General features: G+C 43.4%; 1 pseudogene across 1 annotated transcript in view; it reads left to right on the forward strand.

Moving 5' to 3' along the window:
- The window catches only part of LOC309552831 (A.superbus venom factor 1-like), a 319,818-nt pseudogene that overhangs the window by 230,343 nt on the left and 67,173 nt on the right, over positions 1-22,302 (forward strand). The window contains exons 32-36 of the transcript XR_014226164.1: positions 3,467-3,526; positions 13,723-13,813; positions 15,594-15,645; positions 18,353-18,440; positions 19,326-19,415. The product of XR_014226164.1 is annotated as an A.superbus venom factor 1-like (transcript). The remainder of the gene's footprint in view (positions 1-3,466; positions 3,527-13,722; positions 13,814-15,593; positions 15,646-18,352; positions 18,441-19,325; positions 19,416-22,302) is intronic.

Genomic DNA, 22,302 nt, shown 5'->3' on the forward strand with positions numbered 1-22,302 from the left:
GCTCTGGTTCTAAGTCAAGCAGGTGGTGTGTCTGACCTCCTTATAGAGACTACGGCCTTCACACTGAGATCAAGGGTCTTACTCTGGCTCCAACATTTTGTGATTTAATACTTTAAGAGAATTCATCAAGAAGACCTAAACTGTAGGATAGGAAGTTGGACCTGTAATTCTACAATTACTAAACTTGTGCTCCCTGTTTATTGGAGAAGTCTTAGCAGGGGGCGTGTCTGAGCTCTGCAGAGAGACCACTGCACCCACACAGAGAGCAAGGGTCTTTCTCTGGCTCCAACATTTGTAACATAACACTTTATACGTTTTTTTAAAGAGAGCCTGATCTGTAGGATAGGAAGTTAAACCTGTAGCTCTGCAATCAGCAAAGCTTGTGCTCCCTGGTGATTGGCAGGGGGTGTGTCTGACCTCCTAGTTGATTGGAGGCGTGTCTGAGCTCCACAGAGACACCACTGCCCCCACACAGGGAACAAAGGTCTTTGTCTGGCTCCAACATTTGTAAAATAAGACATCACTTCATGGGAGTTCATTGAGGAGGACCTGAGCTGTAGGATAAGAAGTTGGACCTTAGTTCTTTAATCAGCAAAGCTTGTGCTCCCTGCAGGTTGAAAGACTCTAGCTTTGACGTAGCAGGGGACATGTGTGACCTCTGCAGAGAGAACACTGCCTACACACAGAGAGCCTCCACACAAGACATTTGATAAACTCGAAATGTGCTTTGCTGATTTAAACTGAAAGTTCAGTTGAGCTTTAAAAAACTAAACTAGCCCCTGAGGTAGCTATAGGCTAACTCCACCTTATTTACCATATTTTGGGTGTAACATATAACATGAGGCAGTGCTCACTCAAGGTTGGAGTCTGGCTCACTGATGGGTATGGAGTCTTTGGCAATCATAAAATCAGCAGGTTGATTTTAAAAAACGGGGCACTTCTCATGGCATGGAGACACTATGATTATGCCCAGTTCTGGGTGCACTATGATTATGCCCAGTTCTGGGTGAAGTGCTCCAAAGCAAGGGGTCCCAGGAAGGGCTTCTTCTGTTTTCGTTCAGTATCCAAGAAAAGAAAGACTTGCTGCTCCAGGTGAGAAAAAGGAAGCCTAATGATGCTAACAGGTGCCCTTCTCGGCTCGCCTCCGCATACAATAATAAGAAAGAATTGGCCACACTCCAAGCTGCATCCAGATTTGGTTTATTAGCCGAACATCCTAAGTGTTACAACAGTGTACAGGTAGACATGTTTCACACACTAACAGGTGTGCTTATTCATTCCTTTTCGTTCAGTACAATAAAGCTTTTGCAAACACTGCCTGTTTTATTCTACATAAGTGGGATTCATACTGAAGCTGGAGCTAGTTTGTGATCCAGAGAACACCAGTCATCCAGGGAGTTGGGCCGTAAAAGGTCTTAGGTGCAGTCGACTGTTGGCAGTCGTCATGGTCCCTTTGGGGTTATATTGCTATGGGACTGATGAGATTTTCAGTAAGAGGTCCTTGAGCTGTTGCATATTGTAGGACTGATTTTGTGCCAAAGACCTCCTTCCCTGTTAATTATTTTTATATTATACAGTATGTTGTAATGTAATTTGTACTGGTTTGTTATTATTAACCACTTCCATACCACACGCCGTCATATGACGTCCTGGGCTTTCAGTGGAGTTATCTGAATGATGGGTGCAGCTGCAGGTATCATTCAGATATCTTTTTTTTCTGCTGGTGATTTCCTGCACAGTAAAAACAATCATAGCCGCTGTTCAGCCACTTGATTGTTTTATAGATGGCGGGAGGGGACTCCCCCCCCCCCTCCTCCCGCCGCCCTCCATTGCTTCTACTGGATTGCCCATGTGATTGGTGTGTCGTAGAATGAATCAGCAATTTACCATAGAGCTGACCAAGGACCTGATGGTCCCCAGTCAGCTCTATGACCTTCAGAGGCTGGGTGCGATGTAATGACATCACTTCCAGCCCGGCAGATGTAAACACTGCCATTTTTTTGGCTGGGAAGCCAAGATCTTTTTTTTTTTCTGATCTGCACATGTCAGCCTAGAGGAGAGTCCTGAAGTCTATAACTTGCTGTAAAGAGGACCTGTCATGCCCTATTTCTATTACAAGTGTAGCACAATTCCCAGCCATTTTGCTGGATTTGGGTCCCCCTGGGTTACCGCTAGCAACAACAGCACATTTAAGCATGTTTCTCCAAGTGTGAGCACTGAGGCAATGACCAGTACAGTATCTTTGGGTTTATGTATTTATTTTGTAACTTGGATAGGAGAAGGGATGAGTGGAATACTCCTTGAACTGAACTATGCAAAATTTGGTGGGGACACATGAAAAACACTATTTTTTTTTTTGACGATGGCTGAATGCCTATCAACGCTGGCTTGACGCTGGTTAATGCTGGCCGGATTCCTGTTAATGCTGAACTGAGTTGTGACTACTTTCTGACTAAAGAAGTCCTCTTTGAGCTCCCTTAAGCACTCCTTGCTGAGGTAGCTACATGTATACTCTGCTGCACTGCTAAACACTTCAGGGCCCACACCGGTGCCCCCTTTTCTCTAAATTATCTTCAGGGCTTAGACACTGGCACCCCTTTTCCTAAGCCTCTACTGGCTAGCTGGCTCCTGGATCCCTTTGACCTTCTGGAGTGGCCCCCTCTCCTAAGCAGACCCCTGGGCAGTTTTGAGTACTCACTACACTGTTTTTCCTGGAAACTTCTGCCCAGCAGCTCCACTCGGTCAGCAACATTCGGTCAGCAACACTCAGATTGCCTCCTCCTGGGACTCTGCTTCCCGCCAAAGATGCCCTGTCACATGCTCCCCTCAGGCTTATATCTAATCCTAGGGTGCATTGTGGCAAACTCTTCCCACTGAGACAGCTATAAGCCCTGGTGCGCTATTTGCCAGGTTTCCTCCACTGTCTAACAAGAGCCCTCATTGGACACAGTGGGGAGACTCCCCAGACTCAACAGACCACACCTGGAAACACATGACAGCCTCACTAACTGAATCCAGCTCCCCTGATAAGCAGACAGGGCCACATATATGCTTTTCCTAGCACCTACCTAGGAGGGTGCTACACAAGGGATGTGTACAATCCTTGTTATAGGAATAAAAGTGATCAAATGTTTTTTTTTTTTTTAAGGGAAAGTGTAAAAAAATAAATAAATAAATAAATAAATAAAAAAAAGTGCCCCCGTCTCGGCATGCAGAAGCGAACTGATACGTAGGTTGTGTCCACAACAGCGTTTAAACCACCATTCAAATACCATGTGACATAAAAAATTGCAGTGACCGTCATTTTTTTCTCTAGGGTCTCTGCTAAAAATATTGACTCTATGTACCATTATTGCAATGCACAAATGTGAATGCACAAATATAACAACTTTTGGCTAAAAATACCAAGCTTTGTAGACACATTTCTCTGAATTCTTCTAATTGACGGAAATTTATTTTGTTACAGACTCAGATGGGTGGAGACTTTGTAGTCACTGCAACAGGAAAAGGGCAAGGGTCTTTGTCGGTAAGTGGTCAATAACTTGAGTAATATTCAAGGCCCATTATCATAAAAGTATTTTCCTGTATGTAGTTAATTCATGTAATGAACTTAAGCTGCAAAAGCAAACATTTTATACAGCCTGCCAATCCTTAAATGTAGTGGCCACATTAGTTTCTTTTTTAAGGCTGTTTTTCCTAGTAAAAGAAACTGATGCTGTAAGTGCCATGCTTTTATTTGTTATTCACTTATGTAAAGTCAATCTAAATTAGTCCATTGAACACAACCTTCTTTACAGGTTGAGAGTGCTGCTGTCCAAGGTTTGATACTTTGCTCCTCCTAAGATTAAGACACAGCGGAGGAATAAGAGTAGCCGCCCTTAAGCCCCGTACACACGTACCGATTGTCGGCCGAACAATCGGCCGTCTTTTGTCCGGTGCTGTCCTGTAGGTTGAAAAGTGCTAAAAACTGCACACGAATTTTGTCGGCCAACAACAGCCAACTGCAGAAGTGATGTCATGTGATGGTTAACTTTCCGTGTGTTTTTTCTTCTCTGAGCATGCCCAGTCTTGCTCATCTGCTGTTTGTCGGCCGAATTCTGTACTGACTGAGGAACAAACGGCCGTTCTGGTGTTGGCCAACAAAAATTTTAAAGCATGCACACCAGATTCTGTTCGGCCGAAAAGTCGCAGTCGGTTGTCGGAAGCATCATACTAACAAGCCGACAATCGGCCGATCGGACGGTGGCCGAATATTTACGGCCGACAATCGCTACGTGTGTACGGGCCTTTAGACAGGAGGTGTGTTATTGGCTGGAAAGAAACTAAACAAAGGAAAATAATGCAGCCACCACATCTAAGAATTGGTAAGCTGCAAAATATTACATTTTTTTCTTTTGGGGTTTACATACACTTTAAAGTCATAAGTCATATGAAACCAAAAATTTAGTATATTGCAGCTTCCAACTCTTAGATGTGATGCTGCATATGTTTTTAAGGTTATTTTTACCTTTCTCATGGTGTCTCCACTCTGGATGAAGGCGAAACGGAGAAACCCTTGGACAGCAGCATTGTCAATCTGGAGATAGGGTAGTCCTTAATCCACTAGCAGATTTTGATGGATTTAGATGGACTAACAAATTATAGCTGCACTGCAGCTAACAATTTCTAAGCAGTTACACCAACTGTTTTTTTTTTCTTTTGTAATAAAGGTTTTACTTTCTATCAATTTGTATTGTGATTTTTAAACAAAGTATTGAGTACATTACAAAGCATAAAAAGTAAAGAAGAGTGTTTCTCCAAAAGGAGGATGCACAGCTTAATAAAATGTGAAGAGAGAGTTACACATTGGAAGGTATTGAAACATTTAGAGAGTGATGGTAACTCCACATGACAAGAAAGGCATTGAGAGAACGTACTCTTGAGATCTCATAACCATGAAAACAGTTTAACAAAGGATAGGTCAGGGATTTCTGATGTCCTGTTGCATAAACCATGGGATTATAGCCTTAAAGGTTTTATATAATTTAATAAAAGCTGACCATTGTAAGCACCCCTGGACATTTTAAATGGTTTGTCTCAACCCTCTAACTACCACTTTTGCTGGGCAGCACAGGAATCTGAAAAATATCAGACTTACTGGCTGGATCACCAGGTGTAAGGAAAACAAAGGCTAAAAAGAGAAAAATATTTCATCCACCACATCTTATAATTGATAGCCTACAATTTAAGAATTTTCGGTTTTTGGGTTTATTAAAGCTTTTAATTAGAAATTACTTTACTCTTATTACATGGAAACCTATGCTGTAAACACTCTTAGATACTACAGCCGTTTTCAATTTACACGATGAAATATTTTTAGCATAATGACTCTTAAAGCTGAAGTTCAGACAGATACAAAAGACACAAATGTCCCTAGGACAGAAAAAGGTCCATTTATAAAACATATCAGAATTTCAGAAACATTCATGCAAGCTGAACTAAATTTCACTGTATGTTTATGAATAGATTAACTCCTGTATCATCAGCTCTATCTAGTGGCCAAAATGCGCTACAGTTGTTTTTTTTTTTTTGGAGAAATCTGATTTTATGACTTTCTCTGGATTCTGTAGTTCTGGATTGGAATTTTCAATCCTGTGTCAGGAGTTTACCAGGTGCCTGCAATCTCTGTGAGTACACAGGTGTGCAGGGTTGTTTATACAGTCAGATCCATAAATATTGGGACATCGACACAATTCTAATCTTTTTGGCTCTATACACCACCACAGTGGATTTGAAATGAAACAAACAAGATGTGCTTTAACTGCAGACTTTCAGATTTAATTTGAGGGTATTTACATCAAAATCAGGTGAAAGGTGTAGGAATTACAACAGTTTGTATATGTGCCTCCCACTTTTTAAGGGACCAAAAAGGGACCAAAAATAATGGGACAATTGGCTGCTCAGCTGTTCCATGGCTAGGTGTGTGTTATTTCCTCATTATCCCATTTACAAGGAGCAGATAAAAGGTCCAGAGTTCATTTCAAGTGTGCTATTTGCATTTGGAATCTGTTGCTGTCAACTCTCAATATGAGATCCAAAGAGCTGTCATTATCAGTGAAGCAAGCCATCATTAGGCTGAAAAAACAAAACAAACCCATCAGAGAGAGAGCAAAAACATTAGGTGTGGCCAAGTCAACTGTTTGGAACATCTTTAAAAAGAAAGAACGCACCGAGCTAGTGAGCTCAGCGACACCAAAAGACCCGGAAGACCACGGAAAACAACTGCGGTGGATGACCGAAGAATTCTTTCCCTGGTGAAGAAAACACCCTTCACAACAGTTGGCCAGATCAAGAACACTCTCCAGGAGGTAGGTGTATGTGTGTCAAAGTCAACAATCAAGAGAAGACTTCACCAGAGTGAATACAGAGGGTTCACCACAAGATGTAAACCATTGCTGAGCCTCAAAAACAGGAAGGCCAGATTAGAGTTTGCCAAACAACATCTAAAAAAGCCTTCACAGTTCTGGAACATCCTATGGACAGATGAGACCAAGATCAACTTGTACCAGAGTGATGGGAAAAGAAGAGTATGGAGAAGGAAAGGAACTGCTCATGATCCAAAGCATACCACCTCATCAGTGAAGCATGGTGGTGGTAGTGTCATGGCGTGGGCATGTATGGCTGCCAATGGAGCTGGTTCTCTTCTATTTATTGATGCTGTGACTGCTGACAAAAGCAGCAGGATGAATTCTGAAGTGTTTCAGGCAATATTATCTGCTCATATTCAGCCAAATGCTTCAGAACTCATTGGGCGACACTTCATAGTGCAGATGGACAATGACCCAAAGCATACTGCGAAAGCAACCAAAGAGTTTAAGGGAAAGAAGTGGAATGTTATGCAATGGCCAAGTCAATCACCTGACCTGAATCCGATTAAGCATGCATTTCACTTGCTGAAGACAAAACTGAAGGGAAAATGCCCCAAGAACAAGCAGGAACTGAAGACAGTTGCAGTAGAGGCCTGGCAGAGCATCACCAGGGATGAAACCCAGCGTCTGGTGATGTCTATGCGTTCCAGACTTCAGGCTGTAATTGACTGCAAAGGATTTGCAACCAAGTATTAAAAAGTGAACGTTTGATTTATGATTGTTAATCTGTCCCATTACTTTTGGTCCCTTAAAAAGTGGGAGGCACATATACAAGCTGTTGTAATTCCTACACCCTTCACCTGATTTGGATGTAGATAGATAGATAGATAGATAGATAGATAGATAGATAGATAGATAGATAGATAGATAGATAGATAGATAGATAGATAGATAGATAGATAGATAGATAGATAGATAGATAGATAGATAGATAGATAGATAGATAGATAGATAGATAGATAGATAGATAGATAGATAGATAGATAGATAGATAGATAGATAGATAGATAGATACAACTTTATTGTCATTGCATAGTACGGGTACACAGCAACGAAATGCCATTTAGCATCTACCAGAAATGCAAATGTAGCAGTCGTGCAAGAGTGCAGATAACCATCTAGCATATTTACAAATTAAAAAATATATATACATTATATATACATATATATATATATACATATATATATACACATATACAGTGGGTACAGAAAGTATTCAGACCCCCTTAAATTTTTCACTCTTTGTTATATTGCAGCCATTTGCTAAAATCATTTAGGTTCATTCTTCTTCCTCATGAATGTACACATAGCACCCCATACTGACAGAAAAACACAGAATTGTTGACATTGTTGCAGATTTATTAAAAAAGAAAAACTGAAATATCACATGGTCCTAAGTATTCAGACCCTTTGCTCAGTATTTAGTAGAAGCCCCCTTTTGATCTAATACAGCCAGGAGTCTTTTTGGGAAAGATGCAACAAGTCTTTCACACCTGGATTTGGGGATCCTCTGCCATTCCTCCTTGCAGATCCTCTCCAGTTCTGTCAGGTTGGATGGTAAACGTTGGTGGACAGCCATTTTTAGGTCTCTCCAGAGATGCTCAATTGGGTTTAAGTCAGGGCTCTGGCTGGGTCATTCAAGAACAGTCACGGAGTTGTTGTGAAGCCACTCCTTCGTTATTTTAGCTGTGTGCTTAGGGTTATTGTCTTGTTGGAAGGTAAACCTTCGGCCCAGTCTGAGGTCCAGAGCACTCTGGAGAAGGTTTTTGTCCAGGATATCCCTGTACTTGGCCGCATTCATCTTTCCCTCGATTGCAACCAGTCGTCCTGTCCCTGCAGCTGAAAAACACCCCCACAGCATGATGCTGCCACCACCATGCTTCACTGTTGGGACTGTATTGGACAGGTGATGAGCAGTGCCTGGTTTTCTCCACACATACCGCTTAGAATTAAGGCCAAAAAGTTCTATTTTGGTCTCATCAGACCAGAGAATCTTATTTCTCACCATCTTGGAGTCCTTCAGGTGTTTTTTAGCAAACTCCATGCAGGCTTTCATGTGTCTTACACTGAGGAGAGGCTTCCATTGGGCCACTCTGCCATAAAGCCCTGACTGGTGGAGGGCTGCAGTGATGGTTGACTTTCTACAACTTTCTCCCATCTCCTGACTGAATCTCTGGAGCTCAGCCACAGTGATCTTTGGGTTCTTCTTTACCTCTCTCACCAAGGCTCTTCTCCCTCGATAGCTCAGTTTGGCCGGACGGCCAGCTCTAGGAAGGGTTCTGGTCGTCCCAAACGTCTTCCATTTGAGGATTATGGAGGCCACTGTGCTCTTAGGAACCTTAAGTGCAGCAAAAATCTTTTTGTAACCTTGGCCAGATCTGTGCCTTGCCACAATTCTGTCTCTTAGCTCTTCAGGCAGTTCCTTTGACCTCATGATTCTCATTTGCTCTGACATGCATTGTGATCTGGAAGGTCTTATATAGACAGGTGTGTGGCTTTCCTAATCAAGTCCAATCAGTATAATCAAACACAGCTGGACTCAAATGAAGGTGTAGAACCATCTCAAGGATGATCAGAAGAAATGGAAAGCACCTGAGTTAAATATATGAGTGTCACAGCAAAGGGTCTGAATACTTAGGACCATGTGATATTTCAGTTTTTCTTTTTTAATAAATCTGCAACAATGTCAACAATTCTGTGTTTTTCTGTCAGTATGGGGTGCTATGTGTACATTCATGAGGAAGAAGAATGAACTTAAATGATTTTAGCAAATGGCTGCAATATAACAAAGAGTGAAAAATTTAAGGGGGTCTGAATACTTTCCGTACCCACTGTATATACATACATATACAAATACATACACACACATTATATACACAGATGAGTGTGAAATGTTGGGCAGAATGTACCGTAATGATAAAGATACATACAAATATAAATAGTGCAGATGTACTGAGGAGTGAAAAAAGATATACTATGTAGTATGTACACGTATAGTACAGAGGTTATATACAGTCTTTTGTTTGTGTTTGTTTTGTAGTGATTAACGGTGTAGTGTTGAGTTCAGTAGTATGATAGTGGATGGAAAAAAGCTGTCCCTTAACCTGCTGGTTCTGGTGCGCAAGTTTCTGTATCTCCTTCGTGATGAAAGGAGGTTAAACAGTTTATGACTGGGATGCGAAGGGTCCTTGATGATGTTGTGAGCTCTGCGCAGACATCTACTGTGGTGAAGGTGCTCAATGGCAGGTAGTTGGGTGCCAGTGATGCGTTGAGCGGTTTTGACCACCCTTTGCAACGCTTTACGTTCACACACAGTGGAGCCTCCGTACCATACAGTGATGGAGTAGGTAAGGATGCTCTCAATGATGCAGCGATAGAAGCTCGTTAAAATCCCCGGGGACAGATGAGATTTCTTGAGACATCTCAAGAAGTACAGGCGTTGTTGTGCTTTTTTTACCAGAGCTGCCGTGTTCTGCTGCCAGGACAGATCCTCAGAGATGTGAACTCCCAGGAACTTAAAGCTGGAGACTCGCTCTACCTCGGTTCCATTGATGTTGACTGGTAGATGTCTCCCGCTGTTGGATTTCCGGAAGTCCACAATAAGCTCTTTGGTCTTTGTGGCATTGAGAGTCAGGTTGTTGGTGGCACACCATACTGCCAGATTACGAATCTCTTCCCTGTAGGCCGATTCGTCATTGTTTTCAATCTGGCCGACCACGGTGGTGTCATCTGCATACTTGATAAAGATGTTGGATTTATACAGAGGAGCACAATCGTGGGTGAACAGGGAGTAGAGCAGTGGGCTCAGAACACAGCCCTGTGGTATGCCAGTGTTCAGAATGAGGGTTGAGGATACCTGGTTTCCCAACCTAACAGATTGAGGTCTGTTGGTGAGAAAGTCCAGAATCCATCTGCAAATGGGGGTGCAGATACCCAGTTCACTGAGCTTAGTGATCAATACAGTGGGGAGGACTGTATTGAATGCAGAGCTAAAGTCAATGAACAGCATTCTGACGTATGTGTTACTCTTATCCAGGTGGGTGAGAGCAGAATGAAGAGCTGTAGAAACTGCATCCTCAGTTGACCTGTTCGGACGATAGGCATACTGGTGTGGGTCCAGTGTAGGTGGTAGACCCGCAGTGAGGTGATTCAGGACCAGCTTCTCAAAGCATTTCATAGCAATGGGGGTGAGTGCAACTGGGCGAAAGTCATTCAGGAATTCAGCAGCTGAGTGCTTGGGCACTGGTATGATAGAAGTGGTCTTCAGGCATGTTGATACTGTGGCTTGGGCCAGTGACAGGTTGAAAATGTCAGTAAAAACCTGTGCCAGTTGTCCAGCGCATGCTCTGAGAACACGTCCCGGTATGCCATCCGGGCCAGCTGCCTTACGTGCATCCACTCTGCTAAACACTGAATAGACGTCCGTTGTTGAGAGTGAAAGTGAGCTGTAAACAGTAGCAGAGTCCGTGGTTGGTGTAAAATGTCCTGTGCATTGGTCAAAACGAGCAAAAAAATGATTAAGTTAGTTCGGTTGGAAGGCACTGCTGATTGGTTGAGCTGTAGGTTTGTAGTCTGTGATTGACTGGATGCCTTTCCACATGCGTCTGGGGTCAGAGTTGTGGAAGTGCTCTTCTATGTGTAGTTTGAATGTGAGCTTTGCTTTCCTGATGCCCCTTTTCAGGTTGGACCTGGCTCTGTTATAGTCCTCTGCACTGCCAGATTTAAAGGCAGCATCTCTTGCTTTCAACAGGAGACGGACTTCAGAGTTCATCCACGGCTTCTGGTTGGGAAACCATTTCACGTGTTTGACGGTAGTGACATTGTCAATACACATGTTAATATGGTCCAAAACAGATCATGTGTAAGTGTCCATGTCTGTGTAAGAGTCCAGTGTGGCCTGTGAGGCAAACATGTTCCAGTCAGTATCCTGAAACTGTTGTTGTAGAGAAGAAATGGCCCCCTCTGGCCATACCTTTACTGTCCGCAGAGCTGGTTTCACACGTTTGATCAATGGTGTGTATTTGGGTAGCATGAACAAAGAGAGATGATCAGACTGACCCAAGTGGGGGAGGGGAATGGCTGTGTATGCCCCAGGTATGTTTGTGTAAACCTGGTCCAGTGTTTTGTCCCCTCTGGTAGAGCAGGAGACATTGCGGTGAAATTTTGGTAGAACAGATTTCAGGTTGGAGTGGTTGAAATCTCCAGCAACAATGATGGCTCCTTCGGGATGTGCAGACTGCTGTTTGCTGATAGCTACATGCAGTTCCTCCATAGCTAGCTTAGCATTAGCATCCGGTGGAATGTACACTGCAGTCACAACAATGGCTGAGAATTCTCTCGGTAAGTAAAAGGGTCTGCACTTAATCATCAAATACTCTAAATGGACAGAGCAATAACTCTCAGTAACAGTAGAGTCCGTGCACCATGAGTTGTTAATATAAACGCACAGACCTCCACCTCTGCACTTACCAGAGTCCTCTGCCATCCTGTCCGCCCGATAAACACTGCGACCCCCGAGCTCAATGGCGCTGCTGGGAATGTTGTTGTTGAGCCATGTTTCAGTAAAAATCATGACATTACAGTCCTTAATCCGTTTGTGTGATGATATCCGGAGCAGCAACTCATCCATTTTATTAACAAGAGACCGTACATTGGCAAGGAAGACGCTAGGAATCGATGGTTGATGCGGGTTTAGCCTTAGCTTAACCCTGATGCCGCCTCGCTTCCCCCTCCTTTGTTTTCGGTCTCGCCGCCGGCGCTGTCAGCCAAGCTAGATCAGCGGTCCGCGGTGTTCGGGCGATTTCCCGAGGGAGATCAAAGTCCATTGAAAGTCTGTATCTGTGAATATTGCCGATATCTAGTAATGCTTGTCGGCTTTATAAGATGTGTGCAAGCCTGTTCTGCGTGAATAAACTTGCTGTTGATTGAGAGATTGCTACTAAATCGCAAAAACTGGAGAGACGCTGGGCCTCGCGTTGTGCACGCGCCGCCATCCACCCGCAGAGACCCTAAGTTCTGTACCACCTCAGACAAACCGTCCTCCTGATTCTTCCAGCAGCATGGAGAGAAAAGCAGCATGGAGAGAAAAGCAGCATGGAGAGAAAAACAGGAAGTGACCTCAGCCTGCAGCAGGGACCAAATCAAATACCCTCAAATTAAAGCTGAAAGTCTGCAGTTAAAGTACATCTTGTTTGTTTCATTTCAAATCCATTGTGGTGGTGTGGTGTATAGAGCCAAAAAGATTAGAATTGTGTCGATGTCCCAATATTTATGGACCTGACTGTATACTCAGGTCTGAGGATAGCTCAGAGCTTCCAGTCCGATCCCAGTGTGAGAGACAGAAGGTCTCTCCCAGGGGTCAGGAGGTCCCAGCCAGAAGCCACAAGACAAAGGGTCTCACCCAGGGGATATAGGTGCCCCCAGCCAGAAGCCAAAAGACAGAGGGTCTCATCAAGGGGTCAGAGGTGCCCCAACCAGAAGTAGGGTTAAACCAGGACACATATTAATTACACAGGTTCTGAGGCTAATATAATGCACATGAGGCACTAATTGAGTTAAATTACCACCTTAATCAGCCACAGAACCTGTGAAATTAATATGTGTCCTGGTTTAAAGGGATGAGGTGGAAACACTATCAAAAAGCCAAGAGACAGAGGGTCTCATCGAGGGGTCAGAGGGCCCCAGCCAGAAGTCAAGAGGCAGAGGGTCTCATTGAGGGGTCAGAGGGCCCCAACCAGAAGTCAAGAGACAGAGGGTCCCATCAAGGGGATAGAGGTGCCCCAGCCAGGAGACAGAGTATTTTATTGAGGGGTCAGAGGGCCCCAGACAGAAGCCAAGAGACAGAGGGTCTCACAGAGGGGTCAGAGGTGCCCCAGCTAGCAGCCAGGACATGGGAGGTCTCATTCCAGGAATCATGTCGTCTCCTATTGGTATGCCAGGAGAACCCTAATCCATAGTCCAGGAGTGGGCCATGCATGAGGACACTGCCACTAAAGGCTAAGAGAGCCAAAGCAATCATGGAGTGCTGGACAACAAAGTCAGAGGGACTGGTAAGAGGTGAGGCGGTGCTGCCATGAAGCGAGCTAGGTGGCCCAGCATTTTCATGGTTTGGATTTTGTGTGAAAGAAACTCCTGCATGGGCAACTAATGTGAACTTTGCCTTTATTTATTAAAAGTGGGCTGCCATCCCCTAAAATACAGTATATTTCCTGGAGTTTAGCTTCAATGAAATATATTAAATACAAAAATATATGATACCCCATGGGTAGATGGCGCATAATGAGATAATTGTTATTTATATCCCTTTTCTGAACAGGTTTTTTCTGTGTATTATGCTATTGAGACGGAGAAAGAGAGACAATGTAATAATTTTGATCTGTCTTTGACAGTCCAAGATGAACCTTTAGGTATGTATTTTTCTTAAATGGGCAATAAAAAATATTTTTAATAACCCAGTTATTATTCTCTAATTTAATTAGTAGTATTCAGAGTTGTATAAAGTACTCTAAACCCATACTTGAGTAAAAGTACAAGTGCTCGATCAAAAAGTGACTTGAGTAGAAGTGGAAGTGCTCGATCAAAAAGTGACTTGAGTAGAAGTACTAAAGTATTAAACATTTTTTGTACTTAAGTATTGCAAGTGTTTTTTTTAAAAAACTTTGCTACTCAAGTACTGAAAGTAAAAGTACCAGTAGTTTTGAAAAAAAAATTGCTACTCAAGTACTGAAAGTAAAAGTACAAGTACTGTGTTATGTAGTTATTAAAGAAAGAAGTCAAAAGTTTGAACATCATATTGTTTTTTATTATTTCAAATGCAGCTTTTATTTATACATACGGTAGCTTTTATTTTCGGATGCGCTGATAATACACATGTTTTGAGCTTCATGAAACCTGCCATCTACTGTTCTGGCAGTGGTAATTTTTATAATTGTAACGAGTAACTATGCAGCACAAAACAAAATATCGGAGTAGAAGTATTGAAATCATTGAAAAAATGTAGTGAAGTAAAAGTGGAAGTAGGAGAAAAAAATTCTACTCTAGGAAAGTACAGATACCGTCTTTCGGTACTTAAGTACAGTAGTGAAGTAGTTCTACTTAGTTACTATACATCTCTGGTAATATTTGTTGCTGTATGTCACATTGTAGTTGCATTTTGTATCATAATAAAGTGTATGTCAAGCAAGAAATCTCTTCTCTATTTTTAGAGTAGGGAAGGATTAGAACTCATTTTGGGTTTTACTGCTATGTAGGACTATGTTAGAGAGATTTACCCTCACTTCCTGTCCTGCTGACAGACAGGAAGTGAAAGAAAATTTGCCAGAAGGATGCGGACAGAAATGGTAATCCAACATGGGTTCTAAACCTTTCTCTACTCTACAAAAGTAAAAAAATCAGGTGATACCTTTTGTGTGGCGATCAAAGGATTGACTTGGGTACAATTATCCTGCCCATAGATTGATCGAATCTTGACTGGTCCCTGTTGAACTGGCTGAGATTCGATCCATCTATGGCCAGCTTTATTATTGTTAGTAGTCTGCAGTCCTTTGCAGAAATGTACAACTGGATGGTATATTCCATATTGCATAGCATAGAATAGCATTAGGATGGATGTAGCCGCACCATCCTAGTGTAGGATGCTAGGCACATTTTAGTTTTTGGCTCTTTCTGTATTCAAGGGAGCAGTGATTGTTTGTCCTCATCTGTTCAGGGTTTCACAGGCTGAGAGTTTGATTGCTTCCTCTTGCCCCCGGGAGAAGCTTCCAGAGCTTAAGGAGAGAGATGCAAATGGCCAGCCTGAATATGTATCATGCTAATCTCTGGAGAGAAGTATCCAGTAGGGGGGTGGAAAAGTGATAAATAGTCTAAAGCACTGAAAAGCTGGGTTCTTTCTTCTCCAGAATGGTTCCAAAGCTGGAGGGGCTGCTGCCCTTAGGCAGCCCATGAACGGAATGCTAGTTACCTGTGTGTTGTTCTGATCCTTTGGCACCTGTAGCTTCTGAAACATTGACTTGGAACAGGAAAAAGTCAGAAGTCCTTCGTTGTATACTTGGATCAGTCATTTATTATTTTTCAAAAGAAACAGTCAGCAAGAGCAGCCTCCGGGTTATCCTGGTATTGCAGGTTTACTTTAACTCAGTTCATGTATTTTTTTTTAAAAAAGGGTTATTTGTTATCTTTTCTGTACAGCTAAGGGACCGGAGGGCACCCTTTCTACTGTCTCACTCACCATTTGCACCAGGTAAGTCACTCAATAAAGAGATAAACAAGGATAAAAACAAATCAGCCCCAAGATGTCTTTAGTCTCATTGCTCCATTTATTTTAATATATATATATATATTACACTTTTTTTTTCACTTACATTTAAGTGCTATGCAGATATAATGTACAAATTTCAGGTTTTGTCATCTCCTGTACAGCAGCGATAGCAGCCAATATGGTGTGCCTGCACATGAGTTCTCAGGGAAAATGCTGATAAAAGGAGTGAAAGAGAGAAGGGACCATTAATGTTCTTCTCCTTCACTGTCCAATCACAGTCTGGGGGCGGGCAGGTAATAAATATAGTGTTGCATAAACTGCTGTAGCAAAATATCATGCAGCAACAAACTCTTATTTGTATTTAAACTCACTTTCACTCTTTGGGTTGCACATACTTTCTAATTGCTGTGCCTTATTACTGATTGCTAAGCAGGAAGCTCCTATCTTTACAATCACATGATTATTCCCAGCTTTGTAATAATCAAGAAAAGGTGCTTTCACACGGGGGATCCGATCAGATCCGCCTGTCAGTTTTTTAGGTGGACCTAATTGGATCCTCCATGTATCCCTATGGGGCAGCGGATGTCAGCGGTGATATGTCCGCTGACACCCGCTGCCATCCGCATCCGATCCTGTCCGTGAAATCTGGACGGATGGAAACCCTATTTTCCATCCGTCCAGGGGATCGGATCGGATGGGATCGGATGAGAGCGGACAGGTGGTCCAGTCTCATTTGATTCCCCATAGAGAGCAGCGGGGCTCTGACACCTCCCTCTCCGCACACACAGAGCGGAGATGGAGCTGTCATCCGCCGGCTCAAGGGGCATCTGCGGATCGATCCCCGCTGAGCAGAACACGGTCCAATTGCATTAGCAGGGTATAAGATTTGGGAGGGGTGGCGGGTGTAAAGAGGAAAGGATCGCTACAACCAGCTCAGGTGAATAAATGCATCAGGGTGTGTGGTTTGGTGGATATATGTAGGGTGAGGCCACTTTTTATCGTTTATTCACCTAGGCTGGTCGGGAGTACCTGCAATACTTTCCTCTTTACCATTTACTAACCCCCTGGATTGGTATTAGGATAAACCTGCACCCCATGTTCTGGGACACAGGAATATGCTTTTAGTTCTTTCAGTTTTACGGAATCATAGTTGACTACAAATTAAAGTGGAACTGTATCTGAGCACCACAAACTAAAAACACGATTTAATTCATTTTCAATATTCAAAGCAAACTCCTCCATCCATCCATAATTCCATGCTTTATTTTGTTGATAAATCACTTTGAAAAGCACCACCTAGCATTTATAGTCACAGCCATCTTAAGTAAGAGGAGATGATTCATGTAGCATTTACTTCCTGGAATCCATCTGCCCTTAGATCAGGCATGCATGCAGGAGGGTGTGCTTTGCTGAGAAAACCCCTCCTCCCCATCTCCAGATGAAAAAAAGGGAACACAAAGACTTCTGGGATGTATGACATGAGTTAGGCTTCAAAAAGAACATTAACCCGAACTGTGGAAGCTGAGCCCATAAAAAGGGCAAGCAGAGGGCAAAGAACTAATTATTTACTGTGGTCTTCCTGTAGCGGCTGTTTTTTCTCATTACCAAATTGCTATGCCTTGTTCTTCACTGTTTTTTTGTGTGGTGACCATCATCTTGGCAGAGACAGGCCTATGCTAGCTTTATCAAAGCTGCCCCCTGAGGAGTGGGGGGAATATGCAAGAAGCAGGAAAAGAGGTGTAGGAATCACATAGCCACAAAGAAAATAAAAAACAAGCAGGGAGATCTTTTCACTGCAGGTCCTCGGGTACAGCTTTCTCTCCAGCAAGAAGAACAGCATGTGTGTGTACTGTATATAGATATAGATGCACAGCAGGGGTGTAACTACAGGGGTTGCAGGGGTTGCGATTGCAACCGGGCCCCATGCTCCAGGGGGCCCGTGCAGCTCCCCTGTACACCTGGATAGGAGGGGGGCCAGGGGCAGCATGTAGAGAAATCACTGCCCTCCTTTTTCCTCCTGTAGCTGTAGGAGGAAAATGAAGGAGATTGGTTCCTCTTTATGCTGCCCCTACCACTACTCCTATCCAGTTCACTTGTGTTCTGCTGTTTCTGGGCCCCTGTGTGCTCCCCTGCCCCCCCCCCTACTGTGCTGCCCCCTCTTCCCTCTCCTGTCGGCTGCTGCAGGGGATGTGTCACAATTAGAGAACCAGGAAAGGGTCGGTAAATATGTAATTTACCAGCTCCTTCTTTTTCTGAATGGACAGAGTCATAGCCAGTGACATTGTAAAAACATAAAATAAAATTATAAAAAATAGTACAATTAAAATGCCAAAAAAAACTACTGACACCAGTGGGTGAACTGCTAGGATCGCAAAGGTCACAGTTGCGACTGGGCTTTGGCATTCCACTACCGTGGGGAGGCCACAAGATGGCAGGAAGTTGTGCAAAGCGTCCTAAAACAAGAGTAAAGGGCCCCAGGATCAGTGGGAAGAGCCCCAGGCTTGAAGGGAAGGGCCCCAGCCAGGGGTCCGGGGGGGGCCCTTAATGGTTTCTTGCATCGGGGCCCTGAAGGTTCTAGTTACGCCTCTGATGCACAGTATGTGTGGTTTCTTTTAGTTTACTCATTGTTCAACATTATTTGGCAAGGCACATAAATAAATGCACTCAAGTCATTGTTGTTTCTTTGCAGATACCTTAAGTCTCAGGACTCTGGCATGTCGATTATGCAAATATCAATGATGACTGGCTTTGGTGCAGATACGAATGACCTGAATAAGGTAAGCTCTCAGACCTAAAAGCCAATCTTACAAATATCAATACCACCCTGAAGGCTTTTGGTCTTTCAGTCGTGTACTGTTATGCCGTAATTAAGTAGTAAGTAGAGCAGATCCATAAGAAGAACCTTTGTGCCCTCGATCTTTACAATCCAAGGGTGCGGTAATAGGGCTCACAGTGGTCCCAACAGTGATTGGCCAAGAAAGTGAGGGAGGCTCTATACTTCACCCCTTGATCCTATGCCAAGGGATGCCTTATACCTATGTATTGTAAATATGAAAGTGTAAATCCTCTGTAAACAGAAACAAGGCATCATCCCCCAAGTGACAACAATATATACGTATAAGAAAAAGCTTCCAAACGACCCTTATGAGGACCGGAATTTGGGGATTTTTCATATGTGCCACAAAACGAATATTCATTCAAATAGAATACAACCTAATTTGTACATTATAATACAAGACAAATAAAAGGCTATATCCTAAGGAGTCATCAAGTCAATATATATATCAAATACATTATTCAGAAGTGATAGTGGATCGATGTATTTCACATTCAAGTTACTTCTTCAGGATCCACTTGCTTGTATTGTCTTAGGATATGGAAAGTATCCTAAGTGCCTGTATGAGGCACGGGCAGACAACCATCTTAAGAATCTGCAGGAGCCTGGCACTACACCCACGATCTGCAGATCATGGTTGCAATTCTCTACAGGCTCCTTAGAAAAAAAAAATATTAATGACCATTTTTTTTTAACCTGCAAAAAAATGTGCATTTATAATTTTTTTCTAATGGTGAACTAATCCTTTAAGAGTACATATTTCTACGTATTGATTGTCATAGTAATATTATTATTTATCAACTTTAACTCTTCCAATTTCTCACAGCTTAAAAAAGGAGTGGACAGATACATCTCGAACTTTGAGATCAACAAGGGAGCCTTTGACCAGAGCACACTTGTCCTCTACATTGACAAGGTAAGGGTCTATGAGAACATACTCTAAAATACACCATTGTGACAATTATAGATGTCATTCTGATGGTTGGCACCAATTTAGGAAAGTTGGTAATTCTAAAACCTTATTTGCATGCTGTAATCGTTGCACTTGTGGGGAGTGGTTCTTCATCCCTACTCTGACATTCAAAACACAATTTTGTTCCATGACATAAGAATCTAAAAAAAAATTCAATATCTGTGCAAAATGTGTTGAGGAATTCTTCTTTGTCGCACAATATAATATGGCGAGAGAGTTTGAATACCATGCAATACAAGGGAACCCTCTGAAATTTAGGACACCTGCATACAGGGATTAGGGATGATCGAATGGTTCGAGTCGACCATCGGTTCGGCCGAATTCCAAACTCTTTGCTGAAAAAGTTTGGAATTCGGCAACCAGAACCGACCAAAATGCAATGGGACAGGAACTGGGCTTTAAAAGCCCATGATTGGATCAGAACCATCAGTAAAAGCCAATTGAGGGGGGCAGTGAATGTGATTGGAGTGACTAGGGGGTCCAGAGGCCAATTATAAGTGAAAACGCCCCCCAGTATTTAACCACTTCAATACAGGGCACTTTCCTCCCTTCCTGCCCAGGCCAATTTTCCCCTTTTAGCGCTGTTGCATTTTGAATGACAATTGCGCGGTCATGCAACACTGTACCTACACCAAATTTATGTCATTTTACCCCCACAAATAGAGCTTTCTTTTGGTGGTATTTGATCACCTCTGGATTTTTTCATTTTTGCTAAACAAATAAAAAAAACCCCAAAAGTTTGAAAAAAAAAAACCCCAAAAGTTTGAAAAAAAAAAAAAGTTTTTTTGTTTGTTATACAATTTTGTAAATAAATATGTTTTTTCCTGCACTGATGAGCACTGATGAGACTGCACTGACAGGCACTGATGAGGAGGCACTGATGGGGTGGCACTGATGGGGTGGCACTGATAGGCGGCACTGATAGGCGGCACTGATACGTGGCACTGATAGGTAGCACAGATACGCAGCATTGGTGGGCACTGATAGGCAGCACTGCTAGGCACTGATAGGCGGCACTGCTAGGCACTGATAGGCGGCATTGATGGGCACTGATATGTGGCACTGACGGGCACTGATAGGTGGCACTGATGGGCGGCACTAATGGGCACTGATGGGCGGCACTGATCGACACTGATGGGCGGCACTGATGGGCACTAATGGGCACTGATAGGCGGCACTGGTGGGCAATAATGGGCACTGGTGGGCGACACTGAAAAATGGCAATGATGGGCACTTGTGGGCAGCACTGATAGGGAGGGCACTGGCGGGCAGCACTGATGGGGAGGGCAATGGGGGGGCTCCCTGAGCCCTGATTGCCATCCCTGGTGGCTATAGTGGGCATCCCTGGGGTCATAGTGGGCATCCCTGGGGTCATAGTGGGCATCCCTGGGGTCATAGTGGGCATCCCTGGGGTCATAGTGGGCATCCCTGGTGGTTCTAGTGGCACCCCCCGAGGGTCTGCACTGTTAATCAATGATCTGATTACCAGTGCCGACCCCCCCCCTGTCAGGGGAGCCGATGATCGGCGCTCTTTTACTCGTGCCTGTCAGGCACGTACTAAGGAAAGCCGATCAACGGCTCTTCCTATTTACTATGTGACCAGCCGTGATTGGACACAGCTGATCACATGGTAAAAACCTACGTCAGTAGTCTCTTTACCAAGATCAGAGATGCAGGGTGTCAGGCTGACACCTCGCATCACCGATCGCCGCTCTGCGCGCCCCCGGGGGGCGCCCAGAGCTGTATTATCCTGCCGCCGTCATATGACATCCGGTCAGGATAATACAACCACATTCCCGCCGTCAATTGCCTATAGGGCGGGCGGGAAGTGGATAAGATAGCCCCGCCAAATCTCTACCATTTTAATACAGGGCTGTGGAAGAGAGTGGAAGCAGTTCTGTTACTTCTGCTTCAAAGTGTCATTTAGCAATTATTAGTGTGAGGAAAGGGATATCTAGTGTAGTTAGGGTACTATTTTCCACTATAGTTAGATTTAATAATCTAGTTTCTGTAGGGAAAGTGTTAAGTGTAAGGGGACCGTAGTGTAGTGTAGGGTTAACTGACTCTGACTGCTATGGCAGGGTGACAAAACCCTTCCATGTCAGGGTGACCGCTATAGAGAAAAGATTGTTTCTCTTAGAACACTAATAGAACCGGATAGTGGCTTCGCCCCTGTCACCCGGCTTTTTGTTGCAGGCGTTTATAGGGCTTTTTTGAGGACATGTTTGGAGTCAGGCATGACATCTGAACTTCTGTGTAGGGGTATATATACACACACACACATGTATGTATATATACACATACACATATATAGGTGTGAAAGTAGCAGAAACCTATGCTTGCGCTAATGAAATAATTAACACCCATATGGCTTCTCTGCTATAACACCTATATATGTGTATGTGTATTAAATACATATAAGTGTGTGTGTATATATACCCCTATACAGAATTTCAGATGTTTTGCCTGCCTCCAAAGACCCCCAAAAATGCCCAAAAAAAAAGCCTGCGCCAAAAAAAACAAACGCCCAGGTGTGTTGTTGCAGGCGTTTTTTTTGGGGCATTTTTTGGGGGTCTTTTGAGGCAGGCATAACAGCGCAAGCATAGGTTTCTGCTACTTTCACCCCTATATATGTGTATGTGTGAATATACATACATGTGTGTGTGTATATATACCCCTACACAGAAGTTCTGATGTTATGCCTGCCTCCAAAGACGCCCAAAAAATGCCCAAAAAAACGCCAGCTACAAAAACGCCCAGGTGTGTTTTTGCAGCAGGCGTTTTTTTTGGGCATTTTTTGGGGGTCTTTGGAGGCAGGCAAAACATCTGA

Source organism: Pelophylax lessonae (genome assembly GCF_965119305.1).
Source record: "Pelophylax lessonae genome assembly, chromosome: 4".
Lineage (NCBI taxonomy): Eukaryota > Metazoa > Chordata > Amphibia > Anura > Ranidae > Pelophylax > Pelophylax lessonae.